General features: G+C 36.4%; 1 long non-coding RNA gene across 1 annotated transcript in view; it reads right to left on the bottom strand.

Moving 5' to 3' along the window:
* Positions 1–19,130, bottom strand: part of LOC118656797 — a 117,858-nt gene that overhangs the window by 36,287 nt on the left and 62,441 nt on the right. Inside the window, exon 5 of the long non-coding RNA XR_004967698.1 lies at positions 1,730–1,864. This is a non-coding gene — a long non-coding RNA (uncharacterized LOC118656797). The remainder of the gene's footprint in view (positions 1–1,729; positions 1,865–19,130) is intronic.

A 19,130-nucleotide genomic window follows, 5' to 3' on the forward strand; every position in this document is an offset into this window, starting at 1 on the left:
GTAAGAGGGCCTGAGCAGTAGAATGGAGAAAATTATCTTATTTTGTATCCCACCCTCTGTCTCTCCTCGTCTTCTTTCCCTTCATGTTTCCTCTCTCAGTATCTACCCACTTTTGCCACCTCTTTTCCTCCTTCTCTTTTGCTTCCTCTGCCACAAATTGTTTTTCACTTGTATGTTGCCCGTAACGAGGATTTTTCCTCCTGTGAATCAGTAGTCTCAATAAAAGAAAAGCTCTCTAATGAGAAACTGTTAAGAGTATATTTGACATTCTGCCCTGGCCAGGTGACTCAGGTAGCTGGAGTACCAAAAGGTTGTGGGTTCAATACCTGGTCAGGGCATATACCTAGGTTATGAATTCATCTTAGACGGGAGCATATAGGAGGCAACTGGTCGATGTTTCTCTCTCTCTCCCTTCTCTCTCTCTAAAATCAATGTAGCCCTAGCTGGTTTGGCTCAGTGGATAAAGTGTTGGCCTGTGGACTGAAGGGTCCGGGTTCAATGCCCGTCAAGGGCACATACCGAGGTTGTGGGCTCAATGCTCTGTGGGGGGCGTGCACAAGGCAGCCGATCAATGATTCTCATCATTAATGTTTCTATCTCTCTCCCTTTCCCTTCCTCACCAAAATCAATAAAAATATATTTAAAATAATAATAATAAATAAAATCAATTTAAAAATATATCCTCGGGTGAGGTTTAAAAATACCAAAACAAAACAAAAAGTGTATATTTGACATTCCTTTACATGCCAAGGATAACACCAACATTGTCATCATCAGTATCAAGTCCTCATCATGAAGGCAACAAACTGAAGCAAAGAATCATGAGGCCATTCCCTTTCACCTGCTACATCAAGAATTCTAAATGCTAAGTTTAGTACTGACCTGGCACCGTATAGTTATTACAATATTATTGACTATATGATTATTTTATAACTACCAATTTGTACTTCTTAATCCCTTCACCCTTTCAACCACTATGCTATAGCCCTAAAACTAATATAAAATATTACATGCCAACTATAATTGAAAATTTAAAGAAAAAAAGAATTCTGAATGCTTTGGGATTTCATCTGCTTAATTTTCTTCTCTTCTTTCCCCAGAATATATCTTTAAAATATAACCAACTTTTTTTAGCTTTTCTGAGGTATAATTAATATTTTTAATTACACATATTTAATATATATATTTGGTGAGTTTGAACAGATGCATATACCCATGACACTATCACCATAATCAAGCTACTATAAATATATCTATCATCTCCAAAAATTTCTTTATATTCTTCTGTGGTTTTGTTTTTGCTCTGTGGTAAGAACACTTAACATGAAATTTTCCCTCTTAACATATTTTGTGCATAATAATATGTTGTTAACTATAGACAGTGTTATACAACAGACAACATGTTTGACTTCTATCTCACATTCCATTACAAAAAACTATACCACATCCAGTAACATATTTTCCAAAAATCTAATGCCAGGCTTAGATTTTTTTTTTTAATTAAGTTGACCCTGGTGCTTATCAAAATAAATGAAAACTGGCAAGCAGTCCCATAGGCTTATAAATAATTGTGTATATGTGCCTCACCCCACCCCTCACCAAATGACACTGAGCTTGGTAATTAAGTGTATTTTTTAAAGAATAATTCCTAATACATTAGCAGCAACCAACAAAATAATATCTATTAATTTCAGTCAAGTACCTCCCAAAATTCAGAAGGTTGACTTACTCATTTTGAAATCCTTCTGTAGAAGGTTATAGTAGAAGATGATTTCTATAATTCAAAATGAATCTTGAGAAAGTAAATTGTAAATCAACATTTTAGGAGAAATTCATTGTGAAGTTCATGTTTTTCCCATTAATCCTAGAGAACAAAGAAAAATCAAAGCAAAAAACATGGATTTAATTTTTTAAATATCAGGCATATTTAAAAGTGATAAGGCATTAAAATTTATAAACTACATAAAGACCTACTTAGAGCTAATCAATATGTTCAATAACAAACAAGATACCCAGTCTTAAATAATTTATCCCATTATATTGGTAACTATGCTTAAATTAATTCCAATTATAACCATAAGCTCAAGATTTAAGAGAAAAGTAAGTTAATTCTATAAATTAAATATCAAAAGCCAAGGGTATTAATCTTCTCCATGTCTTTCCCTGTTTCCTTTTTCCAGTTTCCCGTTTTATTCCCTCCCTAACTTCAGGGGAAAATCCCTACCTGGGGAAACAACCTTTCTCAGAGACCTTGGTTAAAACACATAGTGCCAAGAAGGTGAGCAAACATATTAAGAACAGTATGCCATATATGCCAGGTCCCTTGAAACAGCAAGCATGGACCGGCTCCCAGCAATCCCCTATCTCTCTCATTATACACTCAAGTCTAGAATACTATGAAGTCTGATAGGGTTAGTGTAAAATGTGTATAACTAGCAGTGTGACCTTATTATTCATTTTTCTTAATTCTAAAACTGAAGGATGCTAATACCCATGTAAAAGACTGAAACAATATATATGCCCCAGTGCATGGATTCGTTCATATTGAAAGGTAATTAATTAGAAGGTGGCCAGCGGGAAAGGACTGGGCGAGATGGGCCAGACATGCCCTGGAGCCAGAGCCAACCTCCCGCAGTCCCTTCCCCAGCCGGCCGCACCAGGGGTGATGCCACGGGCTCGAAGGGTGTCAGTGGAGTGAGCAGGGTCCCTCCAGCAGGTGGGGTCCCTCAGCCTGGCCTGCAGGGATCGGGCCAAAACTGGCTCTCCAACATCCCCCAAGGGGTCCTGGATTGTGAGAGGGTAGTTCTCGGGTGACGCACCCTGGAATCAGGCTCCCTCCTCTCTGGTTCCAGGGTGCGTCACCAGAGAACCACTGCTGCCAAGTCACCACAGCTTGGCAACTCGTGCATTGAGCATCTGCCCCCTGGTTGTCATTGCATGTCATAACTACTGGTTGGACGGATGGTTGCTTAGCCTTTTATATAGAGAGATATGTCTCTCCTCACCCTTCACCAAAGCTGTGCATTCACTAACATATATTCAATATAAAATGTGAAAGTACAGAATGTAAGAACTATTTGTAATCATTTGTATTAGTTCCACAACATATTTACTAATAGTAAAGGGATAGGTCCAAATTTATGTTAGCAGCCTAATGTAGCTTAAAACAAAATACATCTTCCTAAAGCAACGGTTCTCAACCTGTGGGTCGTGACCCCTTTGGGGGTTGAACAACCCTTTCACAGGGGTCGCCTAAGACCATCGGAAAATGCATATATAATTACATATCGTTTTTGTGATTAATCACTATGCTTTAATTATGCTCAATTTGTAACAATGAAAATACATCCTTCATATCACATATTTACATTAAAATTCATAACAGTAGCAAAATTACAGTTATGAAGTAGCAACAAAAATAATTTTATGGTTGGGGGTCACCACAACATGAGGAACTGTATTAAAGGGTCGCGGCATTAGGAAGGTTGAGAACCACTGTCCTAAAGAATTCACATTGTAAAATAAATTATAACCCATAAAAAGTAAGTATTTAAAGGACAAAAATCTAGAACAATACTAATAGCAAAATATTCTGCTTTTCATGTTCACTAACTTGGTGTTAGCTTAATAAAATCTGACATTACTATCAGCATAGTACAATAAACATGAAAAGGTGCCCAATGTACAAAGAAAATATGAAAATCCCTAATGACAACAGCAAAAACAAAAATTATGTTTTCTCTTTTCCTTTAACATGCCCTCTGTGATAGCTTGAGAACATATGACCCTATTATCTACATACTATAATAAAAATAAAATTACCAGTGTGCCTAGATGGAGACTTCAAAAATAACTAAGGAAAATATTTCTCAGTACCAATAAAAGATTCATCATACAAGACCCAGTTCTCATTTCCTTATGTTAAAAGCTGTATTAAATGCAGATGAACAAGAAAAAAATACCTAAATAACTCTCAGAAGTAGCATACATAGATATTATATCTTTGTTGAAATCTCAAATCTTACATTATCTAAAGATTTAAATCACTCTTAAAATAATTTCTTTAAAATTCTAAACTCATATGGTGTTTAACTTTTTTAGAAGTGGATATATTCCTAATAACATGTTTGTATCTTATGTTACTCATATAAATAAAAGCATACAGTCATTTTAGGGATTAATAGAAAAACAGACATCTGCATGGAACATTTCCCTCATTAGATATTATCATGTTAGCATATTTTTCCTATTTCTGATTTTACTACAAAATAAAATGAGCTGATTTTTATCCCTAAGTTTCTCTATAAAGTATATTGCCAATAATGCAAAGACTTTAATTGCACATTAGAAGAATCTCATGTTCTGATAAAAATTTACTATAGAAATTAGCCCAGAAGAGACCTTATAACACAAACAAAAATCAAGATAAGATTATGTCAAATTGGCAAACTAGTTACCACTTATACCAAATACAACTTTGAACATTACTTTTAATTAAAAGCTATCTTTTTAAAAATTCCTGGCAATTTCACATGAGTCATTAGTGTGTTAGCCTCTTCCTAAATTAGTACCAAACCCAATCAGTTAAAAAAGAATCATGGGGGGTGGGGGAGGCCAGGGGATAGTCAAGGGCGGGGGCAAAAAAAAGACACATATGTAATACCCTTTGTAATACTGTAAGCAATTAAAAAATATATATATAAAGAATCAATTCACCAAAAAAGTGAAGGAATGGGAAAAAATATTCCATGCAAATGGAAATGAAAAAAAAAGCTGGGGTAGCAATACTTATATCTGACAAAATAGACTTCAAGATAAAGGCCATAAAGAGACAAAGGACAGTATATAATACTAAAGGGATCGATCCAACAAGAAGATATAACCCTGGGAAACGTATATGCACCCAATATAGGAGCACCTAAATATTTTTTTAAAAAATTCTTGGTGGACTTTAAGGGAGAGATCAACAGCAATACAGCTATAATGAGGGACTTTACGACCCCACTGACATCACTGGATATATCTTCTAAACAAAAAATTAATAATGAAACAGTGACCTTAATTGACATACTAGATCAGATAGATTAAATCAATATTTACAGAACATTTCATCCCAAAGCAGCAGAATATACATTCTTCTCAAGTGCACATGGAACATTTTCAAAGATGCACATGTTAGGACACAAAATAAGTCCCTACAAAGTCAAAAATATAAATCATATCAAGCATCTTCTTGGATCACAATGGGATGAAACTAGGAATCAACTACAATCTAAAAACTCAACTGGAGGGTGCAGGAGCAGGCTGGTAGAGGTCAATTAGGGAAAAAGAAAACATGTAATATTTTTGACAATAAAGAATTAAATAAGAGGGGGAGGAAAAATGGCGGCGGTATAAACGGACATGTCCTGTGCCTTGTCCTGGAGCAGATAAGGGTGAGCAGCTGAAACGGGTAACATGCAGCCCGAATAGGCAGAGGATTTTCAGCTGAGAGACTGTCTGCAGCTAGGAAAGACCGAGAACCCCCAGGAAAAAAAGGACGGTTGGAGACTTCGGCTGAAGCCTCTCGTGGTGCGCCAGCTAAGCAGCGGAGACTGCGCCATCTTGGGTGGTTGTTGCCGGCATCCAGAGACCAGCTACTAACCTGGAAACAAGGGATCTCAAGCAGCGTCACTGCCTGAACTCAGACGAGCACTGCTTCTTCTCACGGAAAGGTTGGACATCCCCTAAAGGTGCGGTTTGAAGTTCGGGTTGGAGGGAGGACCGAGCTCGCGCGCGCGGGGCGGAATCTGCGCCCCACAGAGTCTGCAGCCGTTGGGACCAGCGTGACCCGCGAGTGGGGAAGGGGCCCCACAGGGCTGCTGGCAGAAGGGAACGCGAAAAATGAGCCCATAGCTGGACTGGATGTAAGGGAACAGCCTTGGACTTTGCCAATCTGCTGGCTGCTTGGTGCCAGGGGCGAGTGAGCGCGCGGAGACTGCGCGCGCAGACTGTGCGCAGACCTGGAAGGTGGAGGCTTGCGAATTCGCACAACTATCAGGCTCTTGTTACAGTTCCCCTTAGATCTGTGCATTTGATTATTAAACCCAGTGCATGGGATTCCCCAGTTGGGGTCATTCACAGAGCCTGTAGGGGAAAGTTCTTTTTGGGGAGCCTGGGAAACAGCGGGCAGTGGCAAGGAACCAGCTCTGGGCAGTGGTCTTTCCTGAATCAGTTCCCAATACCATAGAGGAAAAAAAAAAAAAAAAAAAAACCCTACTGATAGAGAGGACTTATAGCCTCGGAGGTCAATCCAGACACACTGCCACCCAGAGGCAGAGCCACGAACTGTCTCTTCTGCGATCACAAATAAAGGCAGTCTGGTAAACAAATACAAGCTGCCTTAAAATCAGGTCTGTGGTTTACTGCACGGAGGGACAGTGTATCGCAGGGAAGTTCAACACTCCCCTGAATGCCTGGCAGGACTGAGGCGTGCCAAAAAGAAGAGTGGAAGATCTGAAGCACCTTCACTTCCGAATATTTTTATATATATATATATTTTTTTTTTAAATTCTTTTTTCACCATTTCATTAAGAACCTATTTTATTTTATTTTATTTTTATTTTTTATTTTTTTCATCACTTGATTTTACCTTTTTAATTACTACATTTTTTTAACCAGTATTATTGCTATCCTTTTACCATTTTTTCAAGTGTCATTTTATTTTTTTTATTTTTTTTATTTTTCTTTATTTTATTTTGGGATTAGTGTTATACACACTATTTTCATCGTTCCTTTAGCATCATTTCTCTCTAGCTCTCATTTACCCTTAAGCCAAAACTCTCTTCCTCACTTTTCCCCTTTTGTTGTCCTGTTTCTCTTACCCTATTCCTGCTTTGGATTTTACCTATTCCTTCTTTCTAACCACTGTCTAAATTTCACCCTACTTATATATCTAATTTCCAATCCCTCGCTCTCCCCATACAAATAGCCTCTTCCCCACCTCTATTTCATTCTCTTACTTTTTTTTTTTTTTTTTGTATTTTTGTTTTTTTTCTTCTCTCCCTTTTCCCAATCTCATTTCGGCACTCCTTTTTGTTTTTTATTTTTCTCTTTAATCTTTTTCTCTTTTTTCTTCTATATCCCCTAATTCTCTTCGCTCGGGGGGTCACCTTTATTTGGGGTTATTAATATCGTGAATGCATTTAGTTTGTTGCCTTGAACGTTGTGCCTTGTTGTGTTGTATTTTGTGCCTTTGAATCAGCGCAGCAGAGAGAGAACTACATAACCAAGCACCTTGAGAAGAGAAATCATGGTGAAACAAAGAACCAACCCAAATATGAGAGAAAAACAGGCATCATCAGAAAAGGAAGTAAACGAAATGGAGGCAATGGAGGCAAGCAACCTGTCAGAGAAAGAATTCAGAGTAATGGTCATAAGGTGGATGAAAAAAATGGAAGACCAATTCAACAATATGTGTAGGAACCAAGAGGAAATGAAGAAGAACCAAGAGGAAATGAAGAGAAACCAAGAAGAAATGAAAAACGACATCACTGCCATAAAGAACTCAATAGAAAGCATCAACAGTAGACTAGAAGAAGCAGAGGACCGCATCAGCGAGCTAGAAGACAAGGTAGAAAAAAATACCCAAACAGAACAGCTCCTAGAAAAAAAAATTAAAAAGCAGGAGGAGAGCCTAAGAGAACTCTGGGACAATGCTAAACGAAACAACATCCGAATAATAGGGGTGCCAGAAGGAGAGGAAACTGAGCAAGGAATAGAAAACCTGTTTGAAAAAATAGTAACAGAAAATTTCCCTGATATAGGGAGGAAAAAACTCACACAAATCCAAGAAGCTCACAGAGTCCCAAACAAAATGAACCCGAAAAGACCGACACCAAGGCACATAATAATTAAATTGGCAAACACCAACGACAAAGCAAGAATCTTAAAAGCAGCCAGAGAGAGACAGAAAGTTACCTACAAAGGATCCCCCATCAGACTAGCGACCGATTTCTCAACAGAAACACATCAGGCAAGAAGGGAATGGAATGAAATATACAAAGTCTTGCAAAGGAAGGGTCTGAATCCAAGAATACTATACCCAGCGAGGCTATCAATCAAAATTGAGGGTCAAATCAGGAGCTTCACAGACAAAAACGGTCTACGGGAGTTTATTACAACCAAACCAGCAATGCAAGAAATGCTACAGGGTCTGCTGTAAATAGAAAAAACAGGAAACAAAGAAGGAACGCAGCGGTAAAGAACAAAAATGGCGACTAACAAGTTTCTATCAATAATAACTTTAAATGTAAATGGATTAAATTCCCCAGTCAAAAGGCATAGGGTAAATGAGTGGATAAGAAAACATGACCCATATATCTGCTGTCTACAGGAAACCCACCTCACAAAAAAAGACGCACACAGACTGATGGTGAAGGGATGGAAAAAGGTTTTTCAGGCCAATGGAAGTGAAAAAAAAGCCGGGGTAGCAATACTTATATCTGACAAATTAGATCTCAAAGTGAAGGACATAAAAAGAGATCAAGAAGGCCACTTCATAATACTAAAGGGAGCAGTCCAACAAGAAGAAATAACTCTGGTAAATATATATGCACCCAATATAGGAGCACTCAAATACGTAAGAAATCTTCTGGAGAAGATCAAGGGAGAGATTGACAGCAATACAATCATAGTAGGGGATCTTAACACCCCATTATCTCCACTGGACAAATCCTCTCAACAGAAACTCAGCAAAGAAACATCAATCCTAAATGACTCACTAGATCAGATGGAATTAATTGACATCTTCAGAACATTTCACCCCAAAGTCACAGAATATACATTCTCCTCGGGTGCACATTTGTCATCTTCAAAGATAGACCATATATTGGGTCACAGACAAAGTCTCTTCAAATTCAAGAAAATTGAAATCATATCAAGTATCTTCTCAGATCACAAAGGCATAAAACTGGAAATCAACTACAACAAAAACAATCCAAAAAAATCAAACACATGGAGACTAAATAGCATGCTATTAAACAACGACTGGGTCACCAGTGAGATCAAAGAAGAAATAAAAAACATCATGGCAACAAATGACAATGAAAACACAACAATCCAAAACCTATGGGACACAGCAAAAGCAGTCTTGAGAGGGAAGTTCATAGCTCTACAAGCCTACTGCAAGAAACAAGAAACAATGAGAATAAATGACCTAACTCTACAACTCGAAGAATTAGAAAGAGAGCAACAAAAAAAGCCCACTGTAAGCAGAAGGAAGGAAATAACAAAGATCAGAGCGGAGATAAACGACATAGAGACCAAAAAAACAATACAAAAGATCAACAAAACCAAGAGCTGGTTCTTTGAAAGGATAAACAAGATTGATACACCTCTAGCCAGGCTCACCAAGAAACAAAGAGAGAGGACCCAAATAAACAAAATCAGAAATGAAAGAGGAGAAATAACAACAGACCCCATAGAAATACAAAGGATTGTTAGAAAATACTATGAACAACTCTACTCCAACACACTAGACAACCTGGAGGAAATGGACATATTCCTAGATAAATACAACCTTCCAAAACTTAACCAGGAAGAATCTAAAAATCTCAATAGGCCAATAACTATGGAGGAAATCGAAGCAGTAATCAAAAAGCTTCCAGCAAACAAAAGCCCGGGGCCAGATGGCTTCACAGGGGAGTTTTACCAAACATTCAAGGAAGACCTAAAACCTATCCTCCTCAGACTATGTCAAAAGATCCAAGAGGAAGGAGCACTTCCCAGCTCATTCTATGAAGCCAACATCACCCTAATCCCAAAACCAGATAAAGACAATACAATGAAAGAGAATTACAGGCCAATATCCCTCATGAACATAGATGCCAAAATCCTCAACAAAATCCTAGCAAATCGGATCCAGCAGTACATCAAAAAGATCATACACCATGACCAAGTAGGATTTATCCCAGGGATGCAAGGATGGTACAATATCCACAAATCAATAAATGTGATACATCACATAAACAAATTGAGAGAGAAAAACCACATAGTCATATCAATTGATGCGGAAAAAGCATTTGACAAAATCCAACACCCTTTCTTGATAAAAACTCTCAGCAAGATAGGAATTGAGGGATCATACCTCAACATAATAAAAGCCATATATGACAAACCCACAGCCAACATCATAATCAATGGGCAAAAACTAAAACCATTCCCCCTAAAAACAGGAACAAGACAGGGATGCCCCCTCTCACCACTCCTGTTCAACATAGTACTGGAAGTACTAGCCATTGCGATCAGACACGAAGAAGAAATAAAAGGCATCCAGATTGGAAAAGAAGAAGTAAAACTGTCCTTATCTGCAGATGACATGATACTGTACATACAGAACCCTAAAGACTCCATCAAAAAATTATTAGACTTAATAAATGAATTCGGCAATGTAGCAGGATACAAAATTAATGCTAAGAAATCCATGGCATTTCTTTACACCAATAGTGAACTTACAGAAAGTGAAACTACAGAAGCAATCCCATTTACCATTGCACCAAAAAAATTAAAATACCTAGAAATAAACTTAACTAAGGAGGTAAAAGACTTATATGCTGAAAACTACAGGACACTGAAAAAAGAGATAGAGGAAGACATAAACAGATGGAAGAATATACCGTGTTCATGGATTGGTAGAATCAACATCATCAAAATGTCCATACTACCCAAAGCAATTTATAGATTCAATGCAATCCCCATTAAATTACCAACAGCATATTTCACAGATCTAGAACGAACGTTCCAAAAATTCATCTGGAATAAAAAAAGACCCCGAATAGCTGCAACAATCCTCAGAAAGAACAAAGTAGGTGGGATCTCAATACCAGATATCAAACTGTATTACAAAGCCACTGTTCTTAAAACAGCTTGGTACTGGCACAAGAACAGACATATAGATCAATGGAATAGAATAGAGACCCCAGAAATCAACCCAAACCACTATGCCCAATTAATATTCGACAAAGGAGGCAAGAACATACAATGGAGTCAAGACAGTCTTTTCAATAAATGGTGTTGGGAAAATTGGACAGATACATGCAAAAGGATGAAACTAGATCACCAACTCACACCATACACAAAAATAAACTCAAAATGGATAAAAGACTTAAACGTAAGACGGGAAACCATAAAAATACTAGAGGAATCCACAGGCAGCGAAATCGCAAACATATGCCGAAGAAATTTCTTCTCTGATAATGCTCCTAGGGCAATGGAAACTAAAGAGAAAATAAACAAATGGGACTACATCAAAATAAAAAGCTTTTGCACAGCAAAGGAAACCATCAACAAAACAACAAGAAGACCCACTACATGGGAGAACATATTTGCCAATGATACCACCGATAAGGGTTTAATTTCCAACATTTACAGGGATCTCATGAAACTTAACAAAAGGAAGATAAACAATCCAATAAAAAAATGGGCAACGGACCTAGATAGACACTTTTCGAAAGAGGACATACAGAAGGCCGAAAGACATATGAAAACCTGCTCAAAGTCACTAATTATACGAGACATGCAAATCAAAACGACGATGCGTTATCATCTCACACCTGTCAGAATGGCTATCATCAACAAATCAACAAACAACAAGTGTTGGAGAGGATGTGGAGAAAAAGGAACCCTTCTGCACTGCTGGTGGGAATGCAGACTGGTGCAGCCACTGTGGAGAACAGTATGGAGCTACCTCAGAAGACTAAAAATGGAACTCCCATTTGACCCAGTGATCCCACTACTAGGAATATATCCCAAGAAACCAGAAACGCCAATCAGAAAGGATATATGCACCCCTATGTTCATAGCAGCACAATTCACCATAGCTAAGATTTGGAAACAGCCTAAGTGCCCATCAGCAGATGAGTGGATTAGAAAACTGTGGTACATATACACAATGGAATACTATGCTGCGGTAAAAAAAAAAAAAGGAACTCTTGCCTTTTGCAACAGCATGGATGGAACTGGAGAGCATTATGCTAAGTGAAATAAGCCAGTCAGAGAAAGATAAATACCACATGATCTCACTCATTTGTGGATTATAGAGAACAACATAGACTGATGAAAAGGGACAGACTCAAAGACTGAGAAACAGCAATCAGGCTATCAATCCCCAGAAGGAAAGTAGGGGAGGGCGGGGGTAAGGGGAAGAGATCAACCGAAGGACTTGTATACATGTATATAAGCCATACCAATGGACATGGACAACAGGGGGATGGGAGCATGAGTGTGTGTGGGGGGGAGGTTGGGGGTTAATGGGGGGGATGAGGACACATTTGTAATACCTTAACTAATAATAAAAAAATATATATATATATAAAAAAAAGAATTAAGTAAATAAATAAAAAACTCAAAACATTCAAACACATGGAGGCTAAACAGCATGTTATTAAACAATAATAAATTACAAATGAGATAAAGGAAGAAATAAAAATTTACCTGGAAACAAATGAAAATCTATGGGACACAGCAAAAGCAGTCCTAAGAGGAAAGTTCATAGTATTTCATGCCTAACACAAGAAGCAAGAAAAATCTCACCTAAAAGAACTAGAAAAAGGACAACAAGAAAAGCCCAGAGTAAGTAGAAGGAAGGGAATAATAAAAATGAGAGCAGAAATAAATAACATAGAGACTAATAATAATGATGATGATGATAATGCAAGAGATTGATGAAAGCAAGTGCGGGTCTTTTGAAAAGATAAACAGACTAATGAACCTTTAGCCAGACTCATCAAGAAACAAAGATACAGGACCCAAATAAATAAAATCAGAAATGAAAGAGATGAAGTAACAACTGACATCACAGAAATACAAAGGATTGTAAGAAAATACTATGAACAATTAGATGCCAAGAAACTGGACAACCTGGGCATAATGGACAAATTCCTAGAAATATACAATCTTCCAAAACTGAATCAGGAGAATCAGAAAACCTGAATAGACCCATAACAACTAATGAAATTGAAGTAGTGATCAAAAAACTCCCACCAAACAAAAGTTCTGGACCAAACAGCTTCACGGGTGAATTTTATCAAACACTCAAAGAAGAACTAACACCTATCCTCCTCAAACTATTCCAAAAAATTCAAAATGAGGGAAGACTTTCAAATTCTTTTTACAAGGCAAGCATTATCCTAATTCCAAAACCAGATAAAGACACAACAAAGAAAGAAAATTATAAGTCAATATCCCTGATGAACATAAATGCTAAAATCCTCAACAAAATATTAACAAATCAGATCCAGCAACACATTTAAAAGATCATACAATATGACCAAGTGGGATTTATTCTGGGGATGCAAGGCTGGTACAATATTCACAAATCAATAAGCGTGATACATCACATAAACAAAATGAAAGATAAAAATCACATGATCATATCAATAGATGCAGAAGAAAAGTTCTACAAAATCCAGCACCCATTTATGATAAAAACTCTCAGCAAAGTGATAATAGAGGGATCATACCTCAATATAATAAAAGCCATATATGACAAACCTATAGCCAATATACTCAATGGTCATAAAACGTTTCACTTAAGATCAGGAAAAAGACAGGAATGTCAACATTGTGCTGGAAGTCCTAGCCACAGTGATCAGACAAGAAGAGATAAAAGGCAGCCAAATTGTAAAGGAGGAAGTAAAGTTATATGCAGATGACATGATATTGTACATAGAAAACTTTAGACTCCGCACAAAAACTACTAGATTTAATAGTTTTTAACAGATTCCTCATAGTTAAAAGAAAGACAAATAAATGTTTTAACTAATGTTCAACAGGATAATGTCTAATATTAACTGTTTCTGGAAATAACAGGCATGAATAAATACTTGTGGTATTAAACCAAACTAACCTGAAACAACCAATAAAAATAAAAATAGAAACAAGTAAGTATCTTCCTGTCACTTCCAAAAGCTAAATACAATATCACTTAAGATAATAAAAATTTATATTTACCAAATTATAATATTAATATTAGACAACTGTTGATCATTAGGTAAAAAAAAAAAAAAAAGAAAAAGAGGGGTGGAGGTGGTTACTTCTACACAGAATAAACAGTAATACCATGCTTAGAGTGCAGTATGTAATCCCTAAAAAACTCAATACTGTATTGATTAAGGATCTAGAAGTGGATAAAATAATTTTACAATTTTCCATTTTAACTCTTAAAATCAAACAATTAAAAATTTAATCAGAAAGTTACTTCCTTTTAAATGAAGCACTACAGTGATTTCTAGAATTTTCCTATTTGGATAAAACTATTTCAAATCATAGCTCCTAATAATTTAATCTGTCATCAGAATTAAATAGCTGTGGTTTTCATTCACAAACATATTATCTAAATACATATTTTTATCAATATATAAAACTTACACCATCTATACCATCAAGATGATTAAACCAAGTTAAGGGCCGTGTGTCCTATAAATTTTCAAAGAAAAAATTTTTTGCTGGTAAATGTACCAATGGTCAACATTCAGTAAATTAAAATAGAAATACATTTAAACTGCTACAGACAATCAAGGACCAATTGGGATTAAAAGATACACACTAAAGTACATAAGTATGCTTAGATAAAACTATATTTAACAATGCTTCAGTATACTCTTAAAGACCACACACACACACACACACACACACACACACACACTATCCCTTTTAACATACAAAGGAATTAACACTATCTGGTGGAATAATAGAGTCTGGGTATGTTAATTTGTGAAAAGCAGACCTCACTCAGCCACTGTTCAACTTTAAACCCTGGCATAGCATGGATAACCTACTTATGGACAATCAAGAAGTTAATTACTACCACCACCCCCACTGAAGATCATTTGCACAGTTTGAGTTTAAAATGAGACTAATTTATAAAAATTATATTAGTATGCCTATGTCTTCTTTATAAACAACTATAAATAATATCATTTAAGTAAACAGAACTAAGAGATGGATCAAAAGTATTATATGAGTTAATATTACCTGAGATTACTAACCAAAACAGAATTATAGATAAAAATGAAATGGATTAATAAAACCTGTTAAGTTACACTTATAAAATTAATCACCTTTAATGTTTCAATAATTATATTTTTCAGGCAATTTTTATGTAAAATTGTCAATCCTGTCACATCTATAACTTGTACAAGATTTTTAAATATAGATCAAATTTTAACCAGTTCAGAAAGTAAAATTTTTTTTTTAAATCACATAATAATTTCTGAAAAGTTGTTAATAATTTGTCAGTGTCTCAGATGCTAAGGTTGTTCATCTCACTCATTGTTATATTCTCAGAACCAAGCATAGTGACTAGAGCATTGCAATTAGTAAATCATATCAAGCTAAACATATATTTTTCAGCAGTCTGAGTCAAATTATTTTTTAAGAAGATTTCCCATCCTGAACATTTTAGTGCATGTATGCCTATGTGGATTTTTCTGGGAAGAGAATCCATATTTTTCATCAGAGATTATATAACACCAAAAATGTTAAAAGCTATAGAACTAAATAAAATATGCACATGCTACCCTGGCCAGTTTTTCTCAATGGTCAGAGCATCGGCCCATGTACTGAAGGGTTGCGGATTCAATTCCCAGTCAAGAGCACATACATCAGTTGCAGGTTCCCCACCCCAGTAAGGGTGAGGTGGAGGCAACCAATCAATGTGTCTCTCTCACATCGATGTTTCTCTCTCTCTCTCTCTTTCTCTCTCTCTCTCTCTCCTCCCCCCTTTCCACTCTCTCTAGAAATTAGTAAAAAAAATATCCTTGGGTGAGGATTAAAATATATATCTATACTAATAATAGGGGAATATGCAAATTGGCTGGGATGTTATCACATAACAACCAATCAGGATGGGGGCAGGGCTGCGGCAGAGAGCTCTCAGCACACCTGCACTGGGGGGTCTGAAGGGCAGGAGAGGATTGGAGAGCAGATAGGCAGTTAGGGGGATCAGGCCGGCAGGGGAGCAGTTAGGGGCATCAAGCAGGCAAGCAGGTGAGCGGTTAGGAGCCAGTGATTCTGGATTGCAAGAGGGATCCCGGATTGGAGAGGGTGCAGGCCAGGCTGAGGGACCGCCCCACCCCTCCCCCCCGCACAAATTTTGTGCACCAGGCCTCTAGTGTGTATGAATATAGGTTGTGCTTCTCAAACACAAAGTAGAGGGCAAAGGCACCTCTAGACATAGTTCAGAAGAGAAAGGTCAACTCTGGAAGAAAAACAAAGGAGTTTTTGGTTGTGTGTGTTTTCATCTGTTTGCTTGTTGCCCTTGTTGTTTTGCCTATGCTAAACAAAATTAAAAGATTAAAAGATTGCTACAATTCTTCATTTAGTTCAACTGGCACAAATGCAGCCACTGAGACAGTCATAGTAAAGCACACTTTAGAACTGAACCTACCAGGGTACATAAAATATGTTTCTAGATAATTCTTGTGGAATCCAGAGTTTAGCTTATTAAATATTCCTTTTATTAAATTTTGGAATACTTGCTTGGTATAACTCAGTAAAATAGTGGCTAAACCTCACATAATAAAGTGGGCTAGATTTCACATTAATTCTCCCTTTACATCCCACTTAAAATCTTCTTTTACACATATGTAAGTACTACCTTAATCAATAAAGAAAAAAATTAAAAACATCTTCTTTTAATTCTGAGCATACCTATTTGTAGGTGAATACCATATAGCCCTGCCCCAAGCTCACTGTATATGTCCGTCCTCATACCAAATGCAACTAAAATGCTACAATTCCACATCAGTACATTAAGCAAGAGCTAAGTTTCAGATTTTACAGTCTGATTACTAAGATCAGATTAGCCCACTACTAGTGGTTTAGTCACTGTATCAACTATAGTATTAAATCTTTGGATGCAATGAAAGTTAATGCTATTTTTATGTTGTGCAAAAAAAAAAATCATTCAGTCTGTTTTCCCTTTTTGATTACAGTTCATTTAAGGAAAAAAACGTTGCTGTATGGCTTGACAATGTTTTATGTGTCTTCAGCTGATAGAACACACAAAACGTTTGAATAGGCCCATTTATTTGAGCAGACGTATTAAATAATACTTTAAATGTGAACATGCATGTCATAAATTTTGTAGTCTCTTTAAAGTAGGATAAATCTGGTATTTAAAATAGTCTTTGTTCAAAGCCATTTTTTTCCTAACAGTCATAAAGGGACTGATTTGTGCTGCATGAACAATGCCAGCATCATCATTTTAATGTTATCCATATGGGCTTCTAATAATAGATAAGAGTCTACATTTGTATTATATGTCTTAGAGACATTTAAAATCTAGATAAGGAAAGGCTGATTTCATTGGCCCCATAGTTAAAGGAAAGCAGACCCTAATTAAAAGAATTCTGTTCTGAATTAACTAGTTTGACATGTGCTAATTGACAGTTCCTGTGAAATGGTTCTAATTAAAGTCAATATGTCTTTTTCAATTAAAAGGAAATTAAGAATATACTAATATACATTAACAACTTAATCTGCCTTCAATATCCCATACATCAGCTGCTCCCCCCCCCCCAACATTATTGGAGAACCATCTGACATGAATCATCTACTGTTTGCTTATGGTATCTCAGTAATACTTCACACGAGCATAGCATTAGTATATGTCCCCTTGAGGAAGAAGATAACCTGCTTTACTTTTCAGAGCTTCCAACTCTTCAGTTCATTAAAAATAAACCCACCTTTTTTATTCCAAAAAATGGGCATTCTTAATAAAAATATTTGGTAACTGACAACAAAGACAAGTGTTCTCAATTAGTTGGTCTTTTTACTATAGGCCTTAGAGGTAATTGCATTCTGCTGGAAAGGAGGCTGGACTATGTTTTCATCATTTGGCTTGATTCAAAGCAAAGCTTGATTTGAGCAACGTGCAACAGAAAACATCTTTCAAATCATGTTCTGTTTCCCAAGTGAAACTTTGGGGAAATCTCAGGTGGGAATACTTTGCTTTGTATATACAACAGGAAAATAGAAAGCAAGGTTGCTTAAACGCCAGCACTAACAGAAGGCCCATCATATTCATTGAAAATGTAGCATTAGAGAAGCTGTTTATAGCAACATGATTAAATATTCAAATATGCATTACCAAAGCTATGGTGTTAGCAATTTTAATGCTAGTGAAAGTAATATTAAACTCAAGCATCAATACTAATGTACATAGCATTAACATCACATGGAGAACCATGGAATAGATTAAAACTATTTGTTTCTTCATAGATGATTATAATTCAGACATTTTAATTATAAGGAAAAGATTTTTAAAGAAATTTTTATACTATCAATATACTATAAGCAATCCTTTCATATAATATAGCTTATATTTTGATAGTTCCATCACAACTGCCCCTTTTTCCAGAATTTAAAATTCAACCATAAAATATGGCTACTTAAAGAAATAGGAAATTATTTTAGTTAATTTCACCAAAACTGATTTATTCATATTTAGTACAGATCAAAGAAAAAGATAAACAGGTCACTTCCAGGTTTCCACTTTTATTCACTCACATTTTTAAGAGATTAAATTTGCTATCACCTGTAGCATTCTGGGTATGTGTGAGAGAGACAGTCAGTCAATCAACCCAAGACTCTCATTGAAAGCATTTTTCCCAAATGTACTCTATTGTTCTTTTCTGAGTACTTACCACAAAATCTTTAATGAAAATCATCTTAAGTGGGACTTTAAAAGCAGTTGAAATCTAGTGAATTTCCAGAATGAGTAAAGGCATATTAAACCACATTCAAAAAAGCACCTCCTTACAGTTATAAATACAATCAGACTCAATAGTCAAAATGCAGTGCTATTTATCACCATGTGGAGCCCCTAGTCTGATTTTTAATCCTAGGATCTTGCTCCTCGAGCTGGCATAGCCTGGAAATGCTGCAGTAACAGTGTGTACTCAGCTTTTCTAAATGGGAGAGAAGCCAATGCAGCAACTTTTCTGCCCAATTAAAGAGAATTGTCTATAGCAGGCCTACACAACATAAGGCCTGCAGACTGCACATAGTCATGAAGCAATTGTTCATGACCCACCCACAGATGTGAAAAGGGGGAACAAGTAGAAAGACAGGCAAATGGCACCCCTGTC

Source organism: Myotis myotis, unplaced genomic scaffold (genome assembly GCF_014108235.1).
Source record: "Myotis myotis isolate mMyoMyo1 unplaced genomic scaffold, mMyoMyo1.p scaffold_m19_p_5, whole genome shotgun sequence".
Taxonomy (NCBI): domain Eukaryota; kingdom Metazoa; phylum Chordata; class Mammalia; order Chiroptera; family Vespertilionidae; genus Myotis; species Myotis myotis.